General features: G+C 43.1%; 1 protein-coding gene across 4 annotated transcripts in view; it reads left to right on the top strand.

Annotated features, from left to right (window-relative positions):
- The window catches only part of MTUS2 (microtubule associated scaffold protein 2), a 679,146-nt gene that overhangs the window by 426,163 nt on the left and 236,087 nt on the right, over positions 1-16,896 (top strand). The window lies entirely within an intron of this gene.

Genomic DNA, 16,896 nt, shown 5'->3' with positions numbered 1-16,896 from the left:
GATTAGTTTGGGATAGGCAAGAAAGTACAAGGTATGTTCTAAGCAGAGGCTGGTGTAGAAGGGAGGTGTTTCCCAAAGTCTGGCATTGAATAAACAGCAATTACACTGGATAACAGGGACCTTCAGTCTGAGCACTGATTGCTGCTTCCAGTCTCCTTCCATCCTTATGACTCGTCAAGGAGAAGGTCTTCATTTAAGCTGCCATTCTTTAAAGATGCCTCTATCACTTGCTAATCTTGCTTTTCAGCAAAGACAGAGTAGGCCTCAGGCATACAGCTGGATTTTAATAGGGTCTTGTTAGTATTTCGTCTATTTTAATATTACCTTGTATTCATGGAAAATGATCCTGGTGTATTTATGTCATATAAAATCCTTTGTAAAATAGGTATTTAAGTTCATTTTTAAATATTCAGTATATAATACCAGATGTGGCAAAAATAGCAAAGGTGGAAGTAGCAAAAATAGCAAAGTTTTGGAAGTTCTGACCCAAATTAGAGGATGATTAAGGAAGGACAAGATGGAGGGGAAGGATTTAAAAGGGAGGGCAGGCAAGAACCCTAGGGAAGGAAAGGAAACTATGAGAATATAAAGGGTACACCATCAGAGTGAGCCCTAGACCATTTGGATCTTCTGAGATTCCCCAGGATAGTCTCCAGAAGCAGACGAGGCTCCTGGAGCTCCTCTGCCCAGATCTCATGCCACTGCTCAACACAGAACTCAGAGACAAGAGACCCAGCTGAGCCAGGACAGCCTTTGCAAGGCTGTGCTCCCAGCAGTTAGTGGGATTTCTTTGTGCTCATTGATGAAGGTTCTCAAAGGAGTCAGAGGGAGAACCACAGACCTACCAAGGTGAACACAAACAGAACCTTGCTATGGCTTATTTCCTCCCAAGATGTAGTTCATTAAGAACAAGTTTCTGAGTGTGCGCAGCTAAGGGTACTTGGGTTTAAAAGCAATGTACCCCCAAACCTAAAATGCAATAAAAAAAAAAAGAAAAAAAAGCAATGGAGTCAAGCGAAGGTAATAGTGAGAGGTTCTTAGACCTCTATAAGGAAAACTACAAGACACTGTCAAAAGAAATCATGAAAAAACAAATGGAAACACATCCTATACTCGTGGATGGGCAGAATCAATATCGTGAAAATGACCATACTGCCGAAAGCAGTCTACAGATTTGATGCAATTCTCATCAAAATACCACCGTCATTCTTCACAGAATTAAAAAAATTCTAAAATTCATATTGAACCAAGAAAGAGTCCGCATAGGCAAAGCAAGGCTAAGCAAAAAGAACAAATCTGGAGGCATCACATTACCTGACTTCAAACTATACTATAAGCCTACAGTCACTAAAACAGCATGGTACTGGTATGAAAATCAGCTCATAGACCAATGGAACAGAATAGAGAACCCAGAAATAAAGCCAAATACAGCCAATGGATGATAACCATGCAAACAAAAATATAAAGTGGAGAAAGGACACTGTTTTCAACAAATGGTGCTGCATTACTTGGCAAGCCACATGCAGAAGAATGAAACTGGACCCTCATCTCTCACCTTATACAAAAATCAACTTAAGATAGAGCAAAGATTTAAATCTAATACCTGAAACCATAAACATTATAGAAGATAACATCCGAAAAATTCTTCTGGACATTGGCTTAGGCAAGGATTTTACGACCATGACCCAAAAGCAAATGCAATAAAAAAAGAGATAAATAGCTGGGACTAAGTGAACTAAAAAGCTTCTGCACAGTAAAAGCAATAATCAGCAGAGTAAACAGAAAAGCCACAGAGTGGAAGAAAATCTTCACAAACTGTGCATCTGACAATGGACTAATACCCTAAATCTACAAGGAACTCAAATAAGTAAGAGAAAAACAATCCCATCAAAAATAAGTAAGAGAAAAACAATCCCATGAATTCTCTCAATTCTCAAATATACCAATAGCCAACAAACATGCAAAAATGCTCATCATCACGAATTGTCAGGGAGATGCAAATCAAAACTGCAGTGCAATACCACCTTACTCCTGCAAGAATGGCCATAATCACAAAATAAAAAAATAATAGATGTTGGTGTGGAGGTGGGAAAAGGGAACACTTGTATACTGCTGGTGGGAATGTAAACTACTACAAACCACTATGGAAAGCAGTATGGCAATTCCTTAAAGAACTAAAAGTAGAACTACCGTTTGATCCAGCAATCCCACTACTAGGTATCTACCCAGAGGAAAACAAGTCATTTTATGGAAAAAAAAAAAATGCTTGCACCTGAATGCTTATAGAAGCAGAATTTGCAATTGCAAAAATATGGAATCAGCCCAAATGGCCATCAGTTAACAAGTGGATAAAGAAAATGTGGTACAAACATACTGTGGAATAGTAATCAGCCTTAAAAAGGAATGCAATAGTGGCATTTGCAGCAACCTGGATGAAGCTGGAGACCATTATTCTAAGTGAAGTAACTTGGGAATGGAAAACTAATCATCATATACCATCACTCATAATTGGGAGCTAAGCTATGAGGATACAAAGGCGTAAGAATGATACAGTGGACTTTGAGGACTTGGGGGAATGGGTGGGAGACGAGAAAGGGAGGGAAGACTACACATTGGGGTAGTGTAGTGGGTGCACCAAAACCTCAGAAATCACCCGCCAAAGAACTTATACCTGTAACCAAACACCATCTTTTCCCAAAAAACTACTGAATAATTTTTTAAAAAATAAATAAAAGTGAAATGAGAGAAATTACTTTAGTCTTGAGAGACAGACAACTTATTCATGGATGTAGGAAGGCTGAAAATTACAGGAAATCCACATAAAAGCAATATCCCCAGTGCTAAAACAAAACCTGATGACTCTATTTTCTTAAGAGCAAAATTGCAAAAAGTGACATTAAAGTCCATCCTAGAAGAATGAAACACACATCGCCTTTACTGATACAAGTAAATGATTTGTTTTTCCTTGAAAGAGTGTCCAAGTTTATTGTGTTCATTTTCACACTGATCACAGAGAGCACTATTCTGTCAACAGGTAGCTGCAGTTGTCAGGACCTGGCAGAAATTCTGTCTTCTACCTTTAAAAGTCAGGCACAAATTACGGGCAGCTGCTAGGCCCCTCTGCCCCGAGCCAAGTGACTGGGACCATCAGTGGGAGGGACGGAGGCTTGAGCTTCGCTGGTCCCCCAGATTGTCTGGCTGCTGCCTTCCCCCTTTGCAGCTGCACCCCTTGACCTCCCAGAGTCCGCGAGGCACCAGCCTGACCCATGCAGGATTCTGTGGCCAGCAGGTGCCAGCGCGTGATGCTTTGTGCGCTTTCTGGCGTCCTAAGGCCAACGGTCACGGTCACCAAGTTCTGCACACTTGGCACCGGCCGCAGACTTCGGAAACTTGTGGAAGTCGAATTTCTAAGGAAAGGTCCCGACCGCTACACTGCTGTCATGGGCAGCTATCTGAGCAGGTTCCTGGGCTGGCCCCGGGCCAGGCAGCCGCGCCGAGCCCAGAAGCCCCGGGCCCTGCGCTCCAGACCCGTCCGACGCTCCCAGGTCCAGAACCCCTGCAAAGTCGTCCATGTCCACAGGCCGCGCTGGGTCAGCACCCGGCCCCTCCCTAAGGCTCCTCCAAGCTGGGACCATGACCGCATCTGGGGGTACTATTCCAAGAGGCCATCGCTCCAGAGAGCTTCATTGGGCCGGGCTGTAACGATATTCGCTGGGTCTACGTGAAGTGGCGGCCTTGGCATGCCCAGCACCCGTGACCCGTCCGCAGCCTGGTGACCGAGAAAATCGCCCCACCGGAGCACAGAGGGGAGCCTCGACAAGCCTCGCCTGCCCCGGAGCCCCCAGATCCCTGTGCCAGGGAGACCGTGCTCAAGGCCCTCAGCCAGTGCAGCAAGGGAAAAAGGAAACTCACCGAGCCACTCTGGATGGAGGCCCCGGACGCCAAGCGGAGGAAGCAGAGCCTGGAACCCAGGCCATCTGCCTTCAAGCCCGTCAGGAGACATGGAGAGGTCCCCGCCTTTGTGCCCAGGCCTGGGCAGCTGAGAAGCCTCCGCTCTCCCGCAGCAGTGTGTTCGGGGAGATACGGCCTTTTCTCAGCCCGCCGCCCGCCCTACCGCAGGAAGTACGTCGTCCAGAGCCCAGTCGCAGCGGCCCCCGCGGGAGCTCTAGCAGCAGGTGCAGCAATGTCTCCGTGTCTCGGACCTTCCTACCCCCCAAGGAGAGCCGCCCCGGGGTGGGGACCATGCACCTCTGAGCACACCCAGACTGCAGCCCGGCTCAGAGTCAGGGGCCCTGCCCCTTTCTCCTGAACCTCCAGACTCCTTCACCCTACTGACCCCTGTTTCACCCCCACGGGCACCACTGAGCCCACCAGGGCACTGCCCACCACTTCAGCTGACCGCTCTGCCAGCCCCAGCCCCGCCTCTCCTTAGCCTGCGGAGCCCCCACTGAAGAGACCTTGTTGCTCTCAAAACCCTTCCCTTTCCCCTGTCCACCCACTTCTGCCTTCTTCCTGGAACAGGAGGCAGCTGTATCCACCATTTTCATAGTTAGTATAGTAAATATTTGTTCTTCTTTTAAATAAGAGTGTCTTTATTATTTAAAAAATAATAGAAATCAATTCCACATCCTTAAGCAGGAAAAGAAAGAAAAATTCAAGCCATACCTCACACTATATACAAAAATCAACTCACGTATACCATAGACTTAAATGTAAAACCTACAAATGTATATATTTTAGAAGAAAAGAAAGGAAAAATTTTTGTGACTTTGGGTTATGCAGGGGTTTTTTTTAGATAATGGTAAAAACAGAGTCTGTAAAAGAAAAAATATGTGAATTCGGCTTCGTGAAAAATAAAAACAATAACCTCTTTAAAATGTACTGTTAGGAGAATGTGAATGAAGCCCTAGGCTGTGGGGTATATTACATACCATGTAGCTCGTGAAAGAATTATAGCTAGAAAAGGTAGGGTGGCTGGCAAGATGGCCAAATAGCTATAGCTCCAGTCTGCAGCTCCAAAATCTTGAAAATTACAAGAACTTATCCATGTAACCAACCACCACCGGTTCCCCATAAACCTATTGAAATATTAACAAAATTAATGTATCCAAAGTACACAATACCCTATAATTTTCTTTAAAAAAATTTTTAAATATCTATTTTATTTTACTTTAAATTCCAGGATACATGTGCAGAATGTACAGGTTTGTTCCATAGGTATACATATGCCATGGTGGTTTGCTGCACTTATCAACCCATCACCTGGGTTTTAAGCCCCACATGCATTAGCTGTTTGTCCTGATTCTCTTTTTCCCCTTACCCTGCATCAAGCCACGGTGTGTGCTATTCCCCTCCCTGTGTCCATGTGTTTTCATCGTTCAGCTCCCACTTATGAGTGAGAACATGCAGTGTTTGGTTTTCTGTTCCTGTTTAGTTTGCTGAGGATGATGGCTTCTAGCTTCATCCATGTTCCTACAAAGGAAGTGACCTTATTACATGTTACAGCTACTCAAACAGTGAAAAAGAAGGAATAAAATGTTCAAGTTGAAACATTTTGATTATGTTGTGGTGTCACTGGCTCTTGTCTTTCTCCTGTGACCAGGGCATGTTTCATTTGGTCACCAAAATCCCAAGGAGCTCGGTTGTGTGATTTGGAACAGGAACATGAGTTTCTGTATCAGCATGCCATCTAAATGGCCTCAGGACAGTGCTGTTGATTATGACCGTTCAGAACAATGTAATTCTTGCTTACTTGACAAATGAAGAGCTGTCTCATTGTCTTAATTCGTCTTTGGAAATAATGCAAGTAGTTCATCTCCCTTACGTGGCTCAGTTTGCATCCGAGGTCATCTTGGAGCATCTCACAGGAGCTACACTTCAGAGGGAAGTACTACACATAGAGGCAGAGAAGGCAGACCTGAGTATTACACAGTAAAAGTAGAAGCCTCACTTTTTTCTCCACTCTCCAGGTTTCACAGGGGAGAGGGAATGATTTTGATTTTATGTTTTCAGAAACTGTGGCTTAAATATGACTTCTCATTTTGAAAAATATTGATTAGTGCTGTCAGGTCTAGTCTCTTAGGATAAACTGCTTTACAAATTTAACATGGTTGTTTAGAAATTTTCTTAAATACCAAGAATTCCCATTTTTTTTAACCTATGAATTTCAATTTAACCTGAAAAAGGTAATCTTCAGTGCTCAGAAGATGGGCAGTCCCCGTAGACCAGAGCAAACTGTCTATATTGACTAAAGTTTTAAATACCAGAGCAGCACTGATACTGCTGTCAGGAACAAGTATCACCCAGGGGGTTTGTGATTATCAGACATTCAGTCACTGATTCTCTTGCTCCACATGAAATGCTCCGTCTTTTCATTGAGAATTCAAAGTGTACAAAAAGAAGAAACTGACTGGATGGTAATTTATAATACAAAGTTGTGAATGTGGCTGTAGTGAAGATTGCTGAGTGAATACAAGATTTTCTGGCCAAGTTAGTATGATCATTTAGCATAAAATTAACGGCACAAGGTTTGGGTTTAAAAACTTTGAGTTCAAATCCAAACTCTCTACTTATATAGGCAACCCCCTTAATATCACTCAGCCTTGGCTTTCTCACCTGTGAAACTGGGGTGGTAATAATGCCTACCATCTGGATGGGCGTGAGGTTTTTTAGCCATTTTTAACCATTTTTTAAACTTACCATTTTGACCATTTTTGTAAGATCGATCCAAAAGTAATTCTGATTTTTCAAAAAAAATACATTAAACATTGACTCCCCATTTATCCCTCTTCTCAGCTTCTGGCAACTGCCATTCTACTTTCTCATATCTATGAATTTGCCTACTCTAGGTACCTCCTGTGAGTGGAATGATACAGTATTTGTTCTTTTCTGAGTTGCTTATTTCACTTAGTGGGGTAGCTTCAAGATTCATCCATGTTGTAGCATATGTAAGAATTTCTTTTCTTTTTGAGGCTGAATGATATTTTATTACATGCATATACCACATTTTGTTTATCCATTTATCTGTCAATGGACGTTCGGGTTGCTTCCACCTTTCAGCTATTGTTAATAAGGTTGCTATGAATATGAGTCTACAAATACCTATTTGAGTCCCTGCTTTCAGTTCTTTGAGTATATACCTAGGACTGGAATTGCTGGATCATATAGTAATTCTGTTTAATTTTTGGAGGAACCACCGTGCTGTTTTGGGTTCATAGTGAGAAATTAGAACAAAACATTTGGAATCTTTCTGAACTTCGCACTCAGGCTTGGCATAGTAATAAAACTGATTTTCCCTCTAGATGCCAGGGCCTCTTCTCCTGTCCAAACTAACTTTACAGGTAACAGTAATCCCTTTTCTACAAATTAGTGGAGAGGTACTTACAAGTCATGGGTCCTAGTTAGACCATGAACTACTTGTTTCCATGGACTCATTATGTTTTCTGACCGAGTCATTAAACTAGGCCTCATTCACAAATAATGTAACCAAATGATAATAAGATGTACCCATAACCCCTTTTGACTCATCCTGATAGTTTACCTTTTCTAGAGTAGGACCAAATGTGTCCTGGCCACAGTGAGTGAGGAGTTGCTGCAGGGATTGCATGTTCAGAAAAGGTGGGAGGCAGGAGAGGACACATGGTTTTAGGTGCTGCCAGAAAATTTCTTTCAACATCTAGTATTTCTAGCCCTAAAGCAATGATATGGTTTGGCTGTGTCCCCACCCAAATCTCATCTTGAATTGTGGCCTTCCAGGTGTGTTGTGGGAGGAACCCAGTGGGAAATAATTGAACCATGGGGGCAGTTTCCCCCATACTGTCCTCATGGTAGTGAATAAGTCTTGTGAGATCTGATGGTTTTATAAGGGGTTTTCCCTTTCACTTGGCCATGATTCTTTCTTGCCTACCACCATGTAAGACATGCCTTTCTCCTTCTGCTATGATTGTGAGACCTTGCCAGCCACATGGAACTGTGAGTACATTAAGCCTCTTTTTCTTTATATATTACCTGGTCTCTGGTATGTTTTTATTAGCAGAGATAAAATGGATTAATACAAGCAGGGAGAACATTCTTCCAGGGGTGAGTAATCTAAAAAGAGAATGGGATGTTTATATTAAAGGTGTCTCTTTGGGACTTTCTCATCATTTTACATTTTTGGTCTTTTTTTTTTTTTCCTTCTCAGGGCATCATCCTGGGTTCTTTTCTGTTCTCTCTCTAAAAATCACATCCCCGGCTAGGCTCAGTGGCTCATGCCTGTAATCTAGCACTTTGGGAGACTGAGGTGGGCAGATCACTTGAGGTTAGGAAATCGAAACCAGCCTGGCCCACATGGTGAAACCCCATCTCTACTAAAAATACAAAAATTATCCACTTGTGGTGGCATGCACCTGTAATCCCAGCTACTCAGAAGGCTGTGATAGGAGAATCGCTTGAACCTGGGAGGTAGAGTTTGCAGTGAGCTGAGATGCCACTGCACTCCAGCCTGGGTGACAGAGCAAGACTCCATCTCAATCCATCCATCCATCAATCAATAAATATCACATCCCCCCCTACCTTTTGCTTTATATACCATCTCTATTTGCTGCCACTCTCAATTTCCCACGTCCAGCCCAGTGTCTGTCCTGAGCTCTTTTATTTATTTCTACATTTATTTGACAATTTTTGTTGAGTTCTTTCTATGGGATACATCAGTGAATAAAATAGACAGAATTCCTGGAGGGCTTATATTCTAACAGGAGTAGAATATAATTCTTACATGGATGGCAGCAGGCAAAGAGAGAGGGAGCTTGTACAGGGGACGTCCTCTTTTTAAAACCATCAGATTTTGTGAGGCTTATTCACCATGATGAGAACAGCATGGGAAAGACCTGCCCCCATGATTCACTTACCTCCCACCAGGTACCTCACACAACATGTGGGAATTCAAGATGAGATTTAAGTGGGCACACAGCCAAACCATATCAGAGACTAAGTAAATAAGTAGACATAATAAGTCTGAAGATGACATAGTGTCTTAGAAGGTGAGATGGGCTCTGGAAAAGAAGTAACACAAGGTAGGGAAGCCGGACCATGGTGAAGATGAGAGGGTGCGGTTGCAATTATGGCTAATTGTGAATAATTTTAAATGTCATTATATGTGTAATATCTTTCTTCTTAGATGCTTAGCTCCACTGGGGCTTACATTTTGTCCTTAGGCACAGAGGATGTTCTTTTTAATGAGATGTATGATTGAGAAAAGGAGGCAATGAACAGACAAGCACACAGGAAGACGGAGGCAGAATGGCCTGGACGTGTACCTAGGCTGTGGGATGGAGTGGGGAAATGGATTTCAGAAGTATTTTCCTTTTTTTGTTGTTTTTGGTAGAGATGTCGTCTTGCTCTGTTGCCCAGGCTGGAGTGCAGTGGTGCAATCTTGCCTCACTGAACCCGCCTCCCAGGTTCAAGGAGTTCCCCTACCTCAGCCTCCTGAGTAGCTGGGAGTACAGGCATGCACCAACACACCCGGCTAAGTTCCTTTGTATTTTAATAGAAACGGGGTTTCACCATGTTGCCCAGGCTGGTTTCAAACTCCTGAGCTCAGGCAATCTGCCCGCTTTGGCACCCAAAGTGCTGGGATTACAGGCATGAGCCACCACACCCAGCCGGATTTCAGAAACATTGTCTGCAGCAACATGCAGAGGCATTTGGCAATCAAGTTGACTTGATGGACCTCGGTACAGTACAGCACTAAGTCGTACCAACGCTGAGGTTTCTGACTCAGAAGATCTGTGCCACGTGGCCGTCTTGCTGTTCTGGGAAAGCTAGATGCCAGAAGCTCTTAGCCTTCTCTATGTTTCATTTGCATAGGCAGTGGGATTTCCATTCTGAAAACATACCATCAACAAAGAATTTTTCCAATCCCATCTTGGTTTAACAGTAATCTCCACTCCCATCTCCTAAACCTCCAATTCATTTAGCTTTCTGTTTGCACCAATGATTCTTTACTTGTGACAAGAAATAGAGGAGCACTTCACAGAAATATGAAAACACTGCCAGCTACGATTACATTCACCTTACCTCATCCTGCAGTATTTCAACTTTTTGTCCTCTGGATTCAAAATACACAACCGCTGCCATGCCAGTAATCCAACTACACAGCTATGGACCTCTCCCTTTTGTTGCTTTCTCATTCGTCTCTCATCCAGCAGTTTTAAAGTTCTAGTTCCCACGCCATCATTTTTTAAAAACTTGTTTCTCTGAGTGGCTTACTTGAATTAAATGCACCTTGTGATTTTTTTTCTTGAAAGATGCCAAGTTGTGAATATCCCCTAGCTTATAAGTAAATGGTTTTTCCCAACAGTGCACACGTGCGTCAGCAGTAAGTAGCTCCCAGTGAACATTTTCTGAAAACCTTTCATTTTCTATAATTGCACCCCCACTTAGCTGGAGGCAAATGTAAGCAGAAGTGGCCAAGGGGACTGCAGCTCTTGTGTTCTGAGCAAGACAGACAAGACAGAGACGGAAGGGTTCAGATAGGGGCATGGTGAGGAAGGGGACTTGATAAACCCTGGCCTTGTTTATGAGATTAATCATGGGGCTTTTCCATTTGAGACAAGATTGAGGAATTCCTCCTCTGTTAGATGAGTTTCCACTGGGATTTCTTAGAGTCCCCTCTGACCCATCTGTCATTCCAAAATTGACATTTTGACTATTTACACACAAAACTAAAGAACTCACCATGTTAAATATTGGTTCTAAATTTCCTTTGGCTCATTTAGTGTCATTGGTCTATGGCAGTTTTTCATTTGTCTGGAAAATAAAATCAAAGGCTAAATACCACTGTAAGAAACATACATGAGGACCAACTTTAAGATCCTAGGATTTACCCTTTGGGATTTGAGTGCACTTTAATCTTGCATTTTGAGTGGAAGGAGATAAGAGAGCACAGTTCCATGGTTTGCTGACTCAACTCATAACTCCTATCTATGAGGCTGAGCTGTTGATCACAGCCCGAGGGGTGGGGGAGGAGTGGCTGAAAGGTCATGGAAACTCCAGGAGCAGAGACAGTGATACTTAGGAGGTGAACCCAGAGCTAATGGGCCCAGCCACTGGAGAGTCAACATTCAGGAATAGCCTTCTGTTTCTGGGCACGCTGCATTAAATTATTGAAAGCACTCCAGCTTTGGGGTCAGACAGACCTGAATTTGAAGCCTGACCCTGTATTTACTGCCTTTATTTTCTGACCTGGTTCAATGACTCAGCCTTGATGTCTACTTTTATAAAATGAGAAGATTACATAGATTAAATGAGTTCATCTATGGAGGTGCTTAATAAAAGAGTTTGACAGGCATCTGTACTCTGGTCAATGTTAGTTCCTGTTTGTCCCAGGCCTGGGCAGCAGGGCAGTATGATAGTAGCCTTATCTTAGAAGGGCACTGGCATATTAGCACAATACCAAGATGATAAATCAGAAATGAAAATAACTTGTTAGGGACCCCAGCTTTGTTGCTGTGATACAGAGCTTATCCAAATGGTGGTCAGGGCTGTGAACCAAGGGGAGTGTGTCCGCAGTGTGGGCTGTGTCTGCATGTAGTGACTTAGAGAGAGGAATCTGGTGGCCATGGTGGGACATCTCACCCTGGGCTGGCTTATGGGGGAAGCACAGTGGTCAGGACTGAGACACTGAAGTGGGCCCAGTGCCATGCCCTGTAAGACGAGGTCTGTGAGATGAAGCTCAGAGCCAGAGGGGCCAGAGAGAGGGGCGTGGACTGAGCCCAGAGTGGGTGAGGAGGGCAAAGCCCCATGGAGGGACAAGGACAGGGCCTCCTTTAATGTCTTGAATCTCTTTAGGGTCCGCACATGTAGATGGGTCTGAGGACATTGTGAACAGGATAGACTCGTATTTCATTGGCTAAAAACGGAGAAAGAAATGGAAGACTTAGTTCTCGCGTTTGAGAGTGTTTGCCACTTTGCAAAGACAAACAGCACCTCTAACAATTAAGTCGTTTATAATTGCTGTGGTTTGCTCTTCATTGATCCTACACCAGCTTCCTCTGCTTTAAATGAATTTTCTGCATACCTCATTCGTACCCTCCACGACTTGGAGTTCCTCCTCCAAATCAGGGCATTAACATATCTTAACCATTAAAAAAGCTTACCCAAGCAGGTATTCTCAAACCAACAATGACTGGTCAATAGTAGAATCAGCTCCTCTCACCTGCTTCCAGCCACTTCCTCCTGGAAGTTGCCTTCTTCTGGATTGACCTCCATTGTTGCAAAATAGAAGATGGACCCCAGTACTCATCACTATATACATATATTTACTGTTGCCATCTCCCAGGTGTGTTTACCTGCCCTGGGATGCTGGTTAGCTGGGACCCTTCCTTTGTCTCATCAACCTACTGGACTGGGTTCTCATTGTTTCCTTGCCCTTGGTCTTGCCCTATTCAAATCCATTTTTCCACTCTACAGCCCTGGTCATTTTTCCAAAATGTGCACATGACCATGTCAGTCCTTTATTGAAACCCTGCAGGCAGAGTGCGTTGGCTCATGCCTATAATCCCAGCACTTTGGGAGGCCAAGGCTGGCAGATAACGAGGTCAAGAGTTCGAGACCAGCCTGGCCAACATGGTGAAACCCTGTCTCTACTAAAAATATAAAAATCAGAAGGGTGTGGTGGTGTGCGCCTGTAGTCCCAGCTACTCGGGAGGCTGAGGCAGAATTGCTTGAATCTGGGAGGCGGAGGTTGCAGTGAGCCGAGATTGTGCCCCTGCACTCCAGCCTGGGCAACAGAGTGAGACTTCATCTCAAAAAAAAAAAAAAAAAAAAAAAAAAAAAAAAAAAAGATGAAACCCTGTTGTGGCTTTGTGTTGCCTTCATAATGGAATCCAAACTCCCTAATGCCACCATTGTGGGGCATGCAAATGCCATATACTGTAGGTGCAGAGGACTTTGGAACCTCAGAGCAAGATATTGTCACCATTATCTATCTACAGCCTTCCCAGAATAGTTTCCTGTGGTTGTGATGCTTGAGCTGGGGTTTTAGTGAATGGAACAGAGTTCACCTGGCAGGCCTGGATTGAGAAAGGCACCCCAGATAGAGCAAGTAAAAAAGCATGGTACATTCACAACATGATCAGCCATCCAGTGTTGTTGGAACTTAATGTGAAGGAAGGAGTGGCCTTCTTTGATCTTAAAAGGAACTTGGATTTTATTTTATAAGAGGTGTGGAATCATTGAAAAGTTGTCAACTGGGAATAATTTGTATTTTAGAAAGAGGAGGTTGGCAAAGAGACTGAAGGAAGGAAGGTAGCATTCACTGAGTAACTACTGACATGTCAGGGACTCTGCTGGATATTTTAGGTTATTTCTTTTCATTTTTGCTAGAACTCATTTTGCAGATGAGGAGAAAACATACATTCAAACAGATTCTGAAATTTCTCTGACCCCATCTAGCATGTAATAGTGGATCCATGTGCTTTCTACCAGGCAGATGGCTTCAGGGGCCAGGGTGGCCTCAAGAGTCCATGGACCACTGGGCACTGCAGGTTGAGGGCTCATGGTCTATTCCTTCTCCTGCAGGGGTTCTTTCCCTGAAGCCATCTCTACTCAGCACTATGTAGGACCAGCACTGGAAAGATGTATCTGGTTGGATGTACTAGGAATTTTTCGGTATTTTCTATTGCTGCCTAACTAATTAACACACAATTAGCCACTAACAACATGTATTGAATAGCTCACATACAGAAAATCAGAGTTCTCTGCTCAGAGTCTCAAAGGCTGGAATCAAGGCATTGAGTGGAATGAGTTCTCATGTTTAGACTCTGGGGAAGAATCCACTTCCCAGATCATTCAGATCATTGGGAGGATTCACATCCCTGTGCTTGTAGGACTGAGGTACCCTTTGCTTGTCAGCTATTGGGGACTGCCTAGAAACTAGAGGCTACCTGCAGTCCTTGCTGTGTGGTCCCCCACCTCCAAGCCAGCAACAGTGTGTTGAATTCGTCTTGTGCTTTGAATCTCCAACTTTGCCTTCTGCCTCCAACAGGAAAAAAAAATGCCATGCTTTTAAAGGGTTCATGTGTTTGGGTCATCTCCCATTCTTAAAGTCAACTGTGCCACAGAAAATAACCTAATCCCAGGAGTCCAATTCATCACAGTCCTGGATTATGCAGGGTGTGTCCACCAGGGGCCATGGCTGTTGGGAGACATCCTAGCATAGGACCTACAACACATGCCTTGATTACTTGTATATTCAGAATTTGCCATTATTTAAAATAAACATTTTCCTTTTGGGAGTAGTCCAGGATTTTGTTCCTATCTGCTCCCTAACTTTTATCAGAAGTTTTCTTAGAGAAGAAGGTCTTAGCAGATGTTGCATTTCATAAATATTTTAGGAAACAATTTATTTCTCTTCTGCTTAAGTCTGAGGGCTGCAGACTGACCCACTCTTTCCTTTCTGTGTATACAGCCTTTGTGAGACACCCTGAACCTCACTGTTCAGGGTGGGAAGGAAGGTTCTGGTTATCACCCCTCTGACCTACCTGGGGCTCAAAGCTACCACCACTTAGTCAAGGAGAGGCTTTCTCAGAATTCTCTGCCTTTCAGCCATGCATTCAGATGAATAAAGAATCCAAACTAATAGAAATCCTGCTATTGATTAAAATGCTTCAGCATATCAACCTTAATTTATGAGTTCTAAGTTCTATGAATAATAGATACTTTTACTTATTTTCCACTTGCAAACATTCTTCAATTGCATGGATTAAAAAAAAAATAACAAAAACAAAAAGTAAAGGAGAAACTATTAGCTCACCACTGCTCAGGGTCTGGGTGGAGAGTAGAGAGAAGGCAGAACGTGTGTTTCTGCCCCCACACAGCTGGTCGGTCACCCTGCCCTGCAGAAAGACAGGGTGACTGGGGTGTTCGCTTGTGCCTGGGTGGCCCCCTCATAATCAGCCTGTAGGAAATAGGCTTTGTTGGATGACCTCAAGAAGAAAGCCTGCAGAGGGAAAAGAGTGTGCAGAAAAATTCAAATTCATGAGAGACTGAGCAATATCAAAGAGTCATAAAATTCAGAGGCCAAAAGACACACCTATCTCTTCCCGTCTTAAGACTTTGTGTTGAAGCTGCTGGCATCTTCCTTGGGAAAACTGCCCTAAGGAAAGTGATAAACTTAAGCCTTTGTTTATAACACCCAAACATTTGGAGACTTTAAAAAGATGATAAAGTTTCTTTATTAGCCTGTTTCTGATAATTTGCAAAAACAGTTTGAATGCTATTTGCTCAAATGATTTTTACGATAGAGTTTAGGATGTCTGCAATTTTATTTTGCATGGATGATAGCTGGGTCAGCAGACACCCATTAAAGCTTTACTAATAAAAATGAATACAAATAGGTCTTTTGATGTTTGACATTTTCTGTTAGGGAAGGCTTTCAAGGAAAAGATCTTCATAAACTTTCAGAGGCCAGGAGAGGGGAGCCTAATCTTTCTTTAGTGCTTACCGCCATATCACATACTAGATACATGATTTTCAGTCCCAAGGGTGCTTGCTTTTCTGATGTTACAAATGGGAACACAGGTTGAGGCAAGTTAGTGACTCTCCCAGAATTGCTGTATACCCATAGGATGCTTTCAGTGAATGAAGTCTCACCACTAAACCGTGATGATTTAAGTTGCTTGAAGGGCAACACCATCTGTTTTCCATTGGGCTCCCCAATGGAACACAACACAATTTCCATTGAAATCCATTGCTATTTATGCTTTCAAGATATTTTTTCTTTGGTATTTAGTACAGCTCCTGAAGATGAAGGTTTTGGACTGAGGCTGTCAGAATCAGACAATTTCAGTCCAGTTCCCCAGCTTCTGATTGAGACTGAGCAGAAAATAAATGTGGAAAGCATAGGCGCCACCACTGAACAGTCATGAACCTTACGCCTAGTTTTCCATTATTGGAACACTAGGCTTGTGGTAGTTATTTATATCCTACCGCTCAAGGTCATCACCAATGTCTGATTTTTTTCACACACAAAAAATTGACAGCCTCTGGCATAAATAAGTTAAAACATGGTTGAATATTGAAAACACGTATCTATGTAGTCCCCATGTAGCTAAAGAATTACTACTCACCAACAAGATGAGTGAGTGCTTTTAGCTAGAAAGCCAACTCAGCAGGATTTTTTATGCTACTAGTCTCATTTTACATGGAGACAAGTAAGGACTATATTTTGGATAAATCTTTGAGTCCTTTATTCAACTAGAGCAGTGGTTATTAATTGGGACAGTGTCCCCCTTGGAAGACATTTGACAAAGTCTAGAGACATTTTTTAATGGTTACAACTTGGGTATGGAGAGAAAGGGAGATTACTACTGGCATCTAGTGGGTAGAGGCCAGGGTTGCTGCTAAACCTCTTACAATACATAGGGTAGCACCAGTGCCCCCAGTAAAGAATTATCTGGTCCAAGATGTGGATAATACTGCTGTTGAAAAATTCCAGGCTAAAGAGAAAGAGTCCTGCAGCTGTGTCAGGCAATAAAACCAGTGTGCTGAAAGAGAAAAAAGGAAGATTATCATCCACCTGGACCCTGAAAGAAGAGAGGGAGTTCTCTAGCTCCCAGGAGGGGAGAGAAACTAGCTTCAAGTTCAAAGAATAAATATAATTTGACTTTCAAGTTGAATACCTCCTTAAGGCCAATATGCTGTCTATTTCCTAGGAGACTGTTCAGTTTTTTCTCCTTTAAAGATTTTGTGTTCCCCAGACACTAAGTAGAAAAGATTCTTTTTAAGAATTCAAGGAATCTCAAGCAGATGGTATGATCTGACTCCTTCTCGTAGTCCCTGAAGTGTTCAGACGTATACAGGAAAGGGGTTTAGGGCTCTGGTGCAGTGATCCCCTTTTCAACATTTGACTTGGTT

This window comes from Saimiri boliviensis, chromosome 16, assembly GCF_048565385.1.
Source record: "Saimiri boliviensis isolate mSaiBol1 chromosome 16, mSaiBol1.pri, whole genome shotgun sequence".
Lineage (NCBI taxonomy): Eukaryota > Metazoa > Chordata > Mammalia > Primates > Cebidae > Saimiri > Saimiri boliviensis.
This window is presented reverse-complemented; position numbering and strand designations above follow the sequence as displayed.